Below are 15,215 nucleotides of genomic sequence, written 5' to 3'. Positions count from 1 at the left end.
TGGTATTCCAATAAGTTTGTAAATGATTTGTATTAAATCATTACTGACTGCAAACAATTCAGTTTCTCTTCTAGCTTGGTCTGTGAAGTTAGAAAAGGATGCATTATGGTGAATTCACAGACTTTAAATTAAAATTAGTTTAATTTACAATACTGTCTTATATACTGCTAATTTTGTGTTTTGGGCACTTTCTCTTTTGTTCTTAGCAATTTATTTTACTGGCTTCTGACCATATTAGAATTATTCTTTTATTTGATTATTGTATTATTTGACAGCCTGATTTGTTATTCATCACTGCACCTCAAACTGCCATCCTCTACAACAACAGCTCACTCAAATTTCCTATGATGTTGCATCATGCCTTCTGTAAGAAGGGGGGGGGGGTTCATGCACTTTTGTCACATGTGATATCCCATGTCAAAAGTTATCAGACCCAAAACCTCCTTTATATGATCTGCTTTAGCTCAAGATTTCCTTGGCTCATTTTATTGCTTTCATTTGTTCCCTTTCCACCCTCCTAATTCTGATGATTATATTGATCTTTTGATTATCTATCTCTGGAAGTTGATCACATACAGTCTAATAATGACAAAAGCAGTGGCAGCCAGTGAAAATTTTAAGTGGGGGTGCTATACAAAAAAAAAAAAAATTAAAAAAAAAAAAAATCGTTTTTCCTAATCAGTAGCCAATTTATTAATAAATAAATTTACATATTAAAAAATTGCTTAATTAAAAATATTTCACCCTCACCACGAACAAACACCAATAATGAAAGTTTTGTGTCTCACAAAAATAACGCGCAAGCATATGATACACTGCTCAAACGAGCAGCGTCAGAATGACTTGTAATGTGCAATCACAAGCGCAAACGCATTCGGCGAGACTGGCTGCGATTGGTCGAATGTGACAATATTGACATTGCGTTAGATGGCAGTGTATTTGTTTCGTAATCTAAAGCGTTAATCGAACAATTCCAATTATTAACTATTCAATCAATGTCGAAGCATAAGCTGTAACCTTTAACATGTTATATTGCATTTATATAATGTTGTAAGCACTGTTATTATTTATAAACATAAATAAAATTAAAATTTTTAATTTTTTCCTTGGGGGCGCTGCAGTGTTGCAGTGCTTATGTACGGGCCGCCACTGGACAAAAGTGAGTAAATCTTCCCTGGAGATTTTGTTGTCAACAATTCTAATTAGCTTCCCTTGTCTAACTTGACAGACCAAGCTGGAAAAGTAGCTGAATGTCAGAAATAAGTTGATACAAATTATCTATCAGAATTCTAGATAATCACCATCATTCTCCCAATGATGGAGATTATCTAGAATGACCTGGGCCCTTTCTAAACTAGCTCTTTCTCTAAATACATTGGTGATGTTAGCTCTACTCTTAGCAACTCTGATCATAACCTTGTCCATGTTTCTTTTTCTCCAGATCATCTTTCTCCCAGCCCATTCAGCCTCATATCCTATAGCACTACAATGTTGCAACTGCAGTGACCTCTGGGATTTCTATATCTCATTATGAACTCCTAATCCAAGTTTGTTCTCTCTTAATAAATGAAATTATTCTTCCTTGGATGATGATTTTGTTCCTAATTAAAATGTTACAAAATCAGCTCATAAACCCAATCCTTAGGCTAAATAAGGTTTACTAATCATGCACTAGGTTAGTAACATCATCATTATCAAATTCCTGATATGTACCCCTGGGGGGGTACAGGATAACTATGATAGTACTACATGAAAAAGCTTATATCTTTATCTCATTCACACATGAAAGGCGACAAGATCTATAGCACACTAGTGCCATGTGTAGGCAAGAGGAATAGAAGAAAGGAGTAGTCTGTTCACATTTTGTTTGAACAGATGAGGGTTGTAATCTTTGGCGAGGCAGACTAGGAGGAACTCTGGACTTCTGTTCCAAAGGACAGAAGTAGATGAAATTAAAGAGGAGGCAGTGAAGTTGATTTGGTGAGTTTTAAGACGGACAGGAAAAGAGTGTTGGTTAGCAGTGGCTCTTGGTTTAATGATTTTGGAGAAGAGTGGAGGAATAACAGTGGCCAATTCAGCAGAGTACTGTCCATAAAATTATCTGCAGAAGAGGCACAAGGCAGAAATTGAACATCTATAGAGAGGGATTGAAGTGGGTCTGTGAGAGAGGGATCATTAATTAGATGGACTGCCCTCTTCTGGATAGAATCAAGCAATCTTAGAGAGAATTTTGGTGCACCACCCCAAATATGGGAGCAATATGCCATTGTTGGGCAGATTTTGGCTTTGCATAGAGTTAGCAGCTGTGAAGGTGTGAAATAGTGTCTTGTGTGAAAAAGTACATAAAGTTTTTTGGTGGCTGCAGAAGCTATAGTTGAAATATCGTTGTGCCAGGAAGGATCAGAGGTGGAAGGCAAGTCCAAGAACAGAAATCTGATTGTGTTTGGATATCTCAGTATTACTGAAGGTAAGGGGAAGGGATGCTAGTTCTTTCTTGCAAGAGAGCAACAGAACTGAGTTTTGGTGGCTTTGTAAACTTCAATGCCACCAAAACTCAGTTCTGTCCTTGCACTGCTGGGATACAGCTAGGATATCTGAGTTCAGGTCCCTGGTTGTGGTAGATCTTGAGGATGCTAATACTTGAGTACTAACAGGTTTGTTGAATGAAAAGGATGAATGCAGTGTACTGTTATCAGCAAAGCTATGAATAACATTGGAAGTTTGTGAGAGCAGGTCATTTATATACAAGAGGAAAATGGTGGGTGAAAGAACAGAACCCTGAGGGTACTCCTGCACAGGTGGGGAAATCTGAGGAGAGTAAGCCATCCACCATGACAAGTAGTGAGCGACCAATGAGAATGTTGGCGATCCATTTGCAGAGTGAGAAAGGTAGACCAGTGGATGGCAGTTTGGTGTGCAAGTCCCTGTGAAAACCCGATCAAATGCCTTTGAAATGTCAAGTGCAACCACGTGAGTTTCTCAAAATTTTTCCATGCCTCGAGTCCATAGGTAGGTAGTGAAAGCAAGAAGATCAAGCTGTAGATTGCAAATGGCAGAATCTATACCGTCAGTCACCAATCAGTTGGTATATCTTTAGATGGTTCAAGAGTTGGGATGTTGATGAAATTCTCCATAATTTTTGAGAGAACAGAAGTGAGAGCAATTGGACAGTAGTTTGTTGACTGACTTTTATCACCTTTCTTTGGGATGGGCTGGATGTGGACCTATTTTCATATTGTTGGGTAGATGCTAGATGAATAGGATAGATCAAAGAAGTGATACACGATAGGTGTTAGTTCTGGGGTACAATTTTTTAACACAATAGGTGGGATACCGTCAGGACCAGTAGCCTTGTTTGTGTTCAGGTTGTTAAGGATTCTTCAGATTTCTTTTTTGTCAGAAGACTGGGAGACATGAGTTCTTTGTAGAGTGGAGAGAACTTTGCCCAGGTCATGAATGCTGCAGGAATTGGAAGAAAGAGTGATGAAAGTAAGTTGGCCTTGTCTTTTGGTGAGGTGACTACAGTACCATCTAGATGTGAGAGTGGTGGAAACCTGTGTGGACAGTTGTGCCCAATGACCTTGGCAAGGGATCAGAAGTTATGACTATCATTTGGGCAAGAGGCAAGTTTGCAGCATTTGGTCCTTTCAAAGTCTGACTAAGACTTGGTGATAATTCTTTTACAACTGTTGTGGGCTGCAGTATAAGCAGAGAGGGATGATAAAGTTTTAGTGTTGAGCCAAATTGTGGTAAGTAGAGATTTTTTTCTTTTACAGTATTGGCATACTTTTTTGAGAACCAAGGCTTGGATGGTGACTGAAAGTTTGGATTGGAATAGGGGATGAAAGCCTTCATTCCTGTGAGGATGATTTCTGTTATTCAGTCTGAACAGGTGTTTGGATTAGAAGAACTGAAGCATTAGTTGGACTGTGGGAAGGAATAGAAATCACAGAGGTCCTCCCAGTTGGCACTCTTGTAGTGCCAAAGGACACAACACTGTGAACTGGTGGGTGTAGGTTGTTCTGCAGTAAAAAAAGAGGCTTGTATGAGGTTGTGGTCTGAGATTCCAAGAGCAGAACTGACAACCACAGTATACTGTGGTTGTCAGTTCTATAGGTTACATAAAAAATTATGTGAAAATGATTAAAAATTTCATAAAAGAAAAAAGTCAGCATTTAAAGGTCAAGATGTGTTAGATCAAAAATACTCACAGAAAATAAAATAATAGAACAGGTGAGTGTGTGATTATTTAGGGTGCATAATAATCATATCTAAAAGATAAAGCTATAGATGAAAAAATAAAGAAATTTCAGAAAATCTGTGGAAAGGACAGAATAAAAAAAAAAGAAAAGAAAAAAGATGGGAACCTCAACCGAAATTTTATAATGTAATAGCCACTCCCATTTGATTATATGGTTCAGAAACATGTATCATTAAAAAGAAAGATAAAAGTAAAAGATGCATAAATTAGAATTTTAAGAGCAGTTAAAGGACGCAAGAAATTGGACTATGTAAGAAATGAAGACATTAGAAGAGAACTAGATATATACAACGTAAATGAAAAGATCAAGGAATGTAGAGAGAAAGGGAAAGAGAATCTATTTAGGATGGAAAGATGTTCGTTACCAAAAGAGGTGGATAAATATAGATCATATGGAGAGAGAGAGACTAGCTGCAAGATAGAAAGACCACTGAAGCTGGAACAGGCAAATGCCTAATCCTTGAAGAGAAGAACAATAATCTCCATGGTCCAATCACTAGGAATCACCTTTTTCCAGATAGTCTAAAGATCTCATATAACCAGGGCTGGCGGAAACAGGCATGCAGAACATGCGGGTACCGCTGCCGGGGGCACGGCTCATAAGTTCATTTTTATGAAACAAAATTTTTATCATAAAAACAAAAAAAAATTCTTAGAATGATCAATATTAAAATAAATAAGGCCGGATCACTGAATAAAAATTTAAAGAAATTGTAAAGCTGTATAACTGAGAGGAGACCTCCACATAGCCTTTAAAGGAATGCGGAGAACTGACCAGGGCTTCTGACCTAACGTCCAATCCTCACCTTATCGTGGTGCAACCTGTTGGGTATCTACCTGGATACTGAATGGACGAGGATGGGCTGGCAATTTGGGATTTAGCCGACCAAATTGTATTCTTATTGGTTAAACCAAAATAAAAAATGATAGTACAACATGACAAAATTTCATGCCGGCTGGGGCGTCACCCGGTTAAACAAGGCCCCCCATTGTTTTCGCCAGGGAACCAGGGTGAACAGCGAAAAGTCAGCTACTGGAAACAAATCTGAAAACACACCCCAACTCAACATCACCAGAGTTAAAGATCGGTACTATCAATATAAGAAGCCTGAATGGCAAAGAAATGGAGCTAGCGGAGGAAATAGATAAGTACCAGATTGACATAATAGGGGTGACTGAAACAAAAAAGACAAAAACTGGTGAGATCTTCCTGAGCAATAAATACAAAATGTTATATTCAGGCAATGACAATCAAGAAAAAGAAGGAGTAGCCATAGTATTCAACACAAAATACGAGGCTAATCTTCTTGAATGGCAGTCAGTCTCAAGTAGAGTAATGTGGGCAAATATGAGAATGGGGAACTGGACAATGAGACTTATTTGTGCCTATGGTTCCACAGAAAGTTCTACTAAGGTAGAAGTGGAGGAATTTTTTGACGCTTTAGAAAAAGCAACTGACACAACGAAAAAGGAAAAGTTGGTCCTTGTTGGGGATCTAAATAGCAGAGTAGGAAATGATTGTGAGACATACAAAAATATTTTGGGAAAATTTGGAGAAAAGAGCAAAGCTAATAATAATAGCAAATATTTGTTGGATTTCTGCTCAGGACATGGACTGGTTATTACTAATACCATGTTCCAACACAAAAATGTGCACAAATTCACACTGAGAGAAGAGGCAAGGAATAAGAAAGGTCTCATTGACTATGTTATTGTTGATAGTGATGTTTTCTCCCTGGTGCAGGACACCAGAGTGTACAGAGGATTTGAAATTGGAAGCGATCACTATTTAGTCTTGAGCAGGATAAAATTGAATTTCATATTGAAAAGAATAACATGTAAGAAAGTTTTAAAGCGAATAAAAGTTGAGTAGCTCTCAGATGTGATTTGTAGACTAAAATACACAAAGATTATTGAAGAAAAAATGAAAGAGTTTGAGAACAGGAATCAAACCTTGGAGATTCAGTGGCAAGCCTTGAAGAAAGCCCTGATTGATTCAGCAAGAGAGGTATGTGGTGAAGATGTATGCAAGGATAGAAAAAATTGAACTCCATGGTGGACACAGGAAGTTAAAGAGGCAGTGAAGGAAAAGAAGAAAGCATATCACAAATTTCCTGTCAAATAAGTCAGCTTGTGCTCTTAGAGAATACAGAGACAAATGTAAGAATGCTCAACACTGTGTAAAACTAGCTAAACAAAAGTCATGGGAGAACTTTGGCAAGAATATAGAAAATAAATATCAAGAAGGTGGCAAAATATTCTGGAGGTTGTTGAAAAAGCTTAGGAATGGAGGAAAGAGTGCTGTAAAAGGAGTTAGAGATGATAAAGGTGACATGAAAACGGGAGAAAAAGATATCCTTGAAGTATGGAGTAATTACTTTGAAAAACTGCTAAATGAAACAAGCAGTGATGACAGCACAGTGGTAAAAAACACTGACCAGGCATGCAGTTAGGAATACATATCCATACTTGAAGTAGAAAAAGCCATCAAAGGCTTGAAATGTGGAAAGGCAGCAGGAGTAGATGATATTCGACCAGAAATGCTGAAGTATAGTGGTATAAGCGTCTTACAGTGACTGCACTGCATAGTTCAGAAAGCCTGGACAGAGGGACGAATTCCAATGATTGGAATAGAGCTCCCATAGTACCCATATAAAAAAGGGAAATAAAACTGAATGTGAGAATTACAGAGGTATTTCGTTACTGAGTGTTCCTGGCAAGATCTATGCAAGTATACTTGAGAAAAGGTTGAGAAGAATTCTAGAAGAAAAGCTTGGTGAAGAACAAGCTGGATTCAGGCCAAATAGAGGCTGTCAGGATTAGATCTTTACTTTACGACAAATAGTCGAGAAAGCATGGAAATATAACAAAGATCTGTATTTAAGTTTTGTCGATTTGGAAAAGGCATATGACAAGGTGCCAAGAGAGAAGCTATTCAATACGCTACAGTTATATGGTGTCAATGGGGCATTATATCAAACAATACTTAGTTTTTATTTGAGTTGTAAGTCAGCAGTTAGAATTGAAGGAAGTACAGGAGATGGTTTAATGTTAAATCTGGGGTGAGACAAGGATGAACATTATCTCCTCTGTTATTCATTATCTATATGGATCACATTATGAAGGAAAGTGGTATTAAATATGATATCAAAATTGGAGATGTCAATGTCAGCTCTTTGCTTTATGCGGATGATGTTATACTTCTAAATAAATCCGCTACAAGTCTGCAAGATGCTCTGACTAAATTGAATAGTTGTTGTAATAGATATGGTATGAAGGTCAGCAATAAAAAGACAAAGACAATGAAAATACGCAGAATCATTGAAAATGTCAACTGTGTTGTGAATGGAGAACCTGTGGAACAAATAAAACATTTCAGCTACTTAGGCACGATTTTTAGTGAAGATGGTAAATTGAATATAGAAATAGACAACAGAATCAGCAGAGCTGGTATGGTAGTTAGTCAATTGAATAAATTCATATGGAATAAGAGAGAAATTAGTTGGAACACTAAATTATCTGTATACAAGACAGTGTTGAAACCAGTTTTAGCTTATGGATCTGAAAGCTGGGTCAGAAGTAAAACACTTGACCAAAGACTAGAGACCGCAGATATGAGAGTCCTGAGAAAGATTATAGGCGTGAACAGATGGCATCAATGGCAATATCATATTAAAAACGAGGATATTTGGAAAGAACTTGACATTGTCAGCATCCAGGAATACGTTAGCAGAGCTAATCTCAGGTGTTATGGCCAGTTAAACAGAATGGGCGAAACAAGTGTTCTCTGCAAGGTTGGCAGCAAAACGACCCAGAGGAAGACCAAGATATAGGTGGATTGATATGGTACAAAGTGCCTTAGATGATAGAAATATAAGATCTGATAATGATGGAGTCTTGACAAGTAACAGACTGATTTGGAGGAAAATTATAGATAGGAAGTTAGTAATGATGCAATTTTTTTTCATGTAGTACTATCATATCCTGTACACCCCTTGAGGGTACATGGCAGGAATTTGATGATGTATATTGCCGCCTCTTTGATCAGCCGGCTGTTTACAATTTTGCAGCGAGAGCAGGCTAAATGCTTGCCTGCAGATTGTTGTGTCTATTGCAGTCTAACTAAAGTGAAACGGTGAATGGTTTTTATGTGCAGAAATGAATTTTCGTACAAAACATTTGTTGCTAGTTAACCAGTCATATGGTATGCATCTGAGTAGGCTACTGACAGTAGTGGAGGTGCGGACTATTATTTCGTCTCTGTGTTGTGTGACAGTTTCTTGTGGGTATAAAATAGAAATGGAATCAAAATTTAAAAAAAGTTTTGCGGTGCACAAAATTGTAAGCGTTATGCTGTGAAAGAAGCAGATATTAAGAAACAAACTGGGGCTCTTAATAAATTTGTTAAAATATTAAAATATTCTAATGCAGATTGTAACCAACTTGAAACATCAGAAATCAGAGTTGAAGAACCGTGCACATCATTCAGTTTGCATGAAAGTACTATTGCAATTATTGAACAAGATAACAAGACGCATGATTTAAGTGAAAACAGTTAGGAGAAGATTTAGTTGTAGCTGACCACGAAACTAACGCATTGTTAATCTCTGTAAATTTAGAAGATCCAGGTGAATGGGGAAATATCGATGACAAATTACAAGTTGTTTTAATTGAAATGGGGCCTGTTTAAAAGAAAAATATAATATATCCCAGAGATACACATGGTCGTAAATTTGGTGACACATATTATAAGAGAAAAATGGAAAACAGGGAGCTCATGCCAAGAACATGGCTCATTTATTCTGAAACTTTAAATTCTGTTTTTGCTTTTGTTGCACCTACTGAATCAAGTAGTCTTGTAGAAGGTTATAACAATTGGAGAAATGTAAGTACAACTTTGCATAGACATGAGACTAGTTTAACTCGCATGAAAAATTTCTTAAAATGGAAGGAACTTGATAAAAATTTAAAAAACAAAACTACTATTGTAAGTGGAGGTTTCTGTGGTTTAGAAGTTCACATGGTATATTCCGGTAATTGGACCACATTTTTTTTTTTTAAATAAGCCATATAAAACACAATGAATTAATAAAAGACCCGACAAGTTTCCTAAGTCGTTTGACTTACATCTTCAGGGGTAAAAGGTAACTGAAAGTTAAAACAACAAAAAAGAGATTAACAGTTCATACTATACAGTTGTAGCCATCTGACTATTCATAAAATTAAAAATCAGAATGCAGATTCAAAGCAGTGCTGGGTTTAAACAATGCTGGATGATGCCACATTCTATTGTTCACGTTCATAATGTCTAAGGTCTGCTGAGGTATATTTTTTTTATTAAAGCTGACCAAACTTGGTGGAGAATTAATCCTTCATTTTTATTGCATTGTGTTGATATTTTAAGCATGTTTGTAGCTTCTTTAAATTTCCTTATGTAACAGTTTTTTTTTTTTATGTACGACATGTTTGTATTCTGCCACAGTACATTGCGGCAGGTGGAAGTGGTATGGAAAGCTAGACCTGATTTTTGTTCTCTTCTGTTTTGTACATCCTTTTGGTGTTCGTTCATGCGAATTTCCCCAGATCTTCCTGTCTGTCCTATGTAGCAGATGCCGCAAGAACAATAAATGTTGTAAACACCTGGTTTTTTTAAAGGATGATGAGAAGGTTTTGGGGATGTAGAAATCTTGAAATTTTTTCCAGTGGCAGAAAGGCTACTTTGATATTATATTTGTTAAATAATTTAGCCATCTTGTCTGTAACATTTTTGATATATGGAAGCGTGATAGCGTTTTTGAAATCTTGTTTCTGAGAGATACTTGTAGGAGGTGTATGGAGGATTTTTTTGATAGTCTTGGTTTCATAACCAAGACTATCAAAAAGGGTTTTTATTATATTATACCTATTTTTTTACGAAAATAGGTATAATAAAAACTGGTTGGTTTTCTATATATTGAGAAAGAAAGTTTATTATCCTTTTCATTGACTTCTAATAGACTGTCTAGAAAAGGCAGTTTTCTAAGTTCTTCTTGTTCTAAAGTAAATTTTATATTATTATTCAAATTATTTAGGTAATCTTTGAAAGCAATGAGTTCATCTGTTGTTCCTGGCCATATGATGAATATATCATCGATGTAGTGTAGCCATATTTTTGGTTTTTGATGATAATTGTTTAAAGCATTATTTTCAAAGTTTTCCATAAATAGGTTAGCTAAAGCTGGAGAGAGGGAAGAGCCCATAGCCAGTCCTCCTTTTTGTTCCCAAAATTTGTCTTAAAACGTGAAAAAAGTATTATTTATACAATGTTTATAAAGATCTACAATGTCCAGAGGAAAAAGGTCTTCTAGGAAATTCACAGTTTTGTTTCTTGGAACATTTATAAATAGGCTGATAACATCCATCCATACTTGCTAATATGTCTGAAGGTCCAATATAAATATCTTTTACTTTTTCAATAAAATGTGTACTGTTCTTGATGAAAGATGTTTTTCCTGTATGAGGTAAAATCATTTTTGTCAGATGTTTTGCTAAATTAGAGGTCAGAGAGTCTCTACCATCTACTATTGGTCTTAAGGGAATACCTATCTTATGAATATTTGGTACACCATAAATTCTTGGAACTAATGGGTGTTTTGAATGTAGAGTTCTTTTGAGTTCTTCAAAATATCTATCTAATAAATATCTTTTTTCCTCCAGACATAGTAGATCTTTATAAACATTGTATAAATAATACTTTTTTCACGTTTTAAGACAAATTTTGGGAACAAAAAGGAGGACTGGCTACGGGTTCTGCCCTCTTTCTGGCTTTCATTGCTTTCAAATATTACCTAAATAATTTACATAATAATATAAAATTTACTTTAGAACAAGAAGAACTTAGAAAACTGCCTTTTCTAGACATTCTATTAGAAGTCAATGAAAAGGATAATAAACTTTCTTTCTCAATATATAGAAAACCAACCAACACAGGAAGATTTCTTAATGTGGCCTCTCACCACCACCCTTTGCAAAAAATAGGTATAATAAAAACCCTAAGGGACAGAGCGTATAACATTTCCAGCACACAAAAACAGAGACATGAAGAATTAGAATATCTACCACAGATCTTTCAAAAGATTGGTTATGAAACCAAGACTATCAAAAAAATCTTCCACACACCTCCTACAAGTATCTCTCAGAAACAAGATTTCAAAAAAAAAAAAAAAAAAAAAAAAGTGCTATCACACTTCCATATATCAAAAATGTTACAGACAAGATGGCTAAATTACTTAACAAATATAACATCAAAGTAGCCTTTCTACCACTGGAAAAAATTTCGAGATTTCTACATCCCCCAAAACCTCCTCATCATCCTTTAAAAAAACCAGGTGTTTACAACATTTATTGTTCTTGCGGCAACTGCTACGTAGGACAGACAGGAAGATCTGGGGAAATTCGCATGAACAAACATCAAAAGGATGTACAAAACAGAAGAGAACAAAAATCAGGTCTAGTTTTTCCATACCCCTTCCACCGGCCACAATGTACTATGGCAGAATACAAACATGTTGCACATAGAAAAAAACTGTTACATAAGAAAATTTAAAGAAGCTGCAAACATGCTTAAAATACCAACACAATGCAAAAAAAAAAATCAAGGATTAATTCACCACCAAGTTCGGTCAGATTTAATAAAAAATATACCTCAGTCAGACCTCGGACATTATGAACGTGAACAACAGAACGTAGTATCATCCAGCATTGTTTAAACTTAGCAATGCTTTGAATCTGCATTCTGATTTTTAATTTTATGAATAGTCAGATGGCTACAACTGTATAGTATGAACTGTTAATCTCTTTTTTGTTTTTTCAACTTTCAGTTACCTTTTACCCCTGAAGATTTGAGTCAAAAGACTTACGAAACTTCGGGTCTTTTATTAATTCATTGTGTTTTATATAGCTTATTAAAAAAAAAGTGGTCCAATTACCGGAATATACCATGAAAACTACTATTGATTGCCAGACTCAAAGCATGTATGAAATGGAAAAGAAACATTGGACGAGTGTTTTAGAACGCTTGATTAAAATTATAAAATTCCTTGGTAGCCAAAATTTAGCTTTTCACAGATCATCTGATAAATTATATGAAAGGAATAACGGCAATTTTTTAAAATTAGTCGAACTGTTTACGAAGTTTGATCCAGTTATGGAAAATCATGTTGAAAGGGCCCTACAACGAAACAATAGAGTACACTATTTGAGAAAAGACATTCAAAATGAAATATTGGAAACTTTAAGTAACGCAATCAGGGATACAATTTTATTATCAATTCGAAAATCTAAATATTATTCCATAATTTTAGACTGCACACCTGATGTAAGTGAAACAGAACAAATGACCATTATTATTTGCTTTGTTTCCTGTGACAATGGAATTGTCAAGATCAGGGAAAACGTTTTAGGTTGTGCAGATATATCAGATTCCACAGGACGCGGTTTATGTGCAACAATGATGGAACAATTGGAACATTCCCATTGAAGACATGCGAGGTCAAGGGTATGACAATGGGGCAAATATGAAAGGGAAAAAATATGGGGTCCAAAATTTGCTTTTGAACAAAAATCTTCAAACTCTTTAAGTGCCATGTGCTGCTTGCTCATACTCTAAATTTAATCATTAACAATGCAGCCAAAGTGAATGTAGATACAATTAGTTTCTTTGCAATTATTCAAGAAAAATACAATTTCTTTTCATTCGCTTACAAATGTTGGGCAATCCTTTTAAAGTTCGTAAAAAAATTAATATTGAAACAGCCATCAGAAGCGCGATGGGAAAGTAAAATGAATGCAATCCACCCTCTATGATATCAGTTAGGAGAAATTTGCAATGCACTTTTCGAAATTTTAAATAATGAAAATTTTAATAAAGAAACTCGGCATGAAGCACAAACATTACCTACTAAAATAAAGGACTATAAATTTATTTGCTCTCTTATAACTTGGCATGATTTACTTAACAGAATAAACCGTGTGTGTAAAATGCTTCAAGACAAAAATATGAACATTACACTTGCTTTAGAATCTATCGAAAACTTAAAAATATTCTTACAAGAGTATCAATCAGATACAAATTTTAAAGAAGTTCTAAAAAGGGCAAAAGAATTGAATGAAGACGTAGATGGGGAACAAGAATTTAAAACTGGTATGGAAATTCAACAACGAAAGAAGACACAACAATTTTACTACGAGCATCGCGACGAAACGCCACAATTGCCAGATGATAAATTTAGAGTGAATGTGTTTTATACACCTCTAGAAGTTGCAATGCGTTCGTTAATAGAACGTTTTGAACAACTAAAAACATATAATGATAATTTCAATTTCTTGAATAGATTACTACAAATTAATAACGAGGTTTTACGAAAAAATTGTGACGATTTAGAGATTCTCTTAAAGGACGGCGACAATATAGATGTAAATGCAATAGAATTATATGATGAGTTATGTGCTTTCCGGGATATTTTTCGGAAGGATAATTTAAATATTCAAAACCCTTTCGATATTCTTAATTGTATTGTGTCCAATAATTTATCTTTCCCTAACTTTTCAATTGCTTTAAGAATACTATTAACCTTACCTGTTAGTGTAGCGAGCGGTGAACGCTCCTTTTCCAAGTTGAAATTGATTAAAACCTACTTAAGAACAAGTATGTCACAAAAAAGGCTTGTTAGTTTGGCGTTAATAACTATTGAAAATGATATATGTGTGGAATTAGACAGGAAGACCATTATTTCTAATTTTGTGAATATGAAATCAAAAATCCTAAAATTTTAATTTAAAAAATTTCAAGTATATTTATGTAATTTAATTTATTTTCTGAATTCTTTTGTTATTTTCTCATCTATCTTGAGTTTCTTTTATTTTCCTAAAAGATAGTTCCACTTATAAAAATTAAGAAATTTTTACGAGTTATTAAGAATTTAGTAACTTATAAAATACAAGAATTTTTTAAACTTTAGTTCAAATAAATTTTAACTTTAATTAATATTCATTTTAATTTTGTTAGCAATTCGAGTTGGTGAGAAGGCTATAATCCCTATCATTATATACAACGATTAAAGTGAAGTGGCTTTATCAAAATTTGCTTTAACTTTTGAGAATTTTTTGAATATTCGGGTTTTTAACGATTATCCTGCCTAGTCAACACCCCCGGTTCGTTACATTTAGCGAACCAACGTGTGGCAATTCTGTCAAAATTTATTTAAGAAATTTCAAATAATTTAAATATTTATTATAGTAAAAGAACCACACATGCTAGGATCGTTACAGGGGCGCTTAGACAGAAATTGCATGAGGGCGGCAAAGACCCTAGCACAGGTTCTGCATATAACCATTTCAATCCTGTATTGCCAGAAATTCCAATCAGTTCAACAGGAATCCCAAAGGATTTTCCATTCATCTTCCTTAATGCTTCAACCTCTGTCAGACTTATTTCCTTATATTCTTTCTCATCACTGTATTCATTCCAATTTATTTCACTATGGCTTTCCTCTTTATTTAAAAGGTTTCTAAAATAACATTGTAACATCATCCTAATTTTTCTCCCAGCAGTTACAAGATTTCTGTCCTTATCTGTTTAAAAACCTGGCTCCTCATTTCTTCTTCTAGTCTTCATTAGTTTATATAAATTTTTTTTTTTGTTCCCATTAATATATTTTTTTCAACTTATGTGTAAATTCAACCCAGCTTTTAATCTTCTTCTCTTTAATTATTATTACTGATATTAATTTTTTTTTGCATGACTCTTTCTCTGATAGTGTTCTTCATGGTTATTTTGATTATTAATGCTGACAGGCAGACATGGTAATAATACACCAAAATCTGTTCACTGCTCTATTTACATGTCAGCATTAATAACAAATCATCATAAAAAATGCTATTATCATCTTCCATGCATGTGATTGTCCTTATTCTT

The 15,215-nt window shown here is 34.8% G+C and overlaps 1 protein-coding gene across 3 annotated transcripts in view; it reads right to left on the bottom strand.

Annotated features, from left to right (window-relative positions):
• LOC150109024 (protein tweety-like) overlaps positions 1-15,215 on the bottom strand; it is a 322,889-nt gene that overhangs the window by 51,974 nt on the left and 255,700 nt on the right. The window lies entirely within an intron of this gene.

This window comes from Typopeltis vanoorti, chromosome 2 (assembly GCF_054136105.1).
Source record: "Typopeltis vanoorti isolate ZY-2024b chromosome 2, IOZ_Tvanoo_1.0, whole genome shotgun sequence".
Taxonomy (NCBI): Eukaryota; Metazoa; Arthropoda; class Arachnida; order Uropygi; family Thelyphonidae; genus Typopeltis; species Typopeltis vanoorti.
Note: the sequence above shows the minus strand (reverse complement) of the source record. Positions and strands in the feature narration are given on the sequence as shown.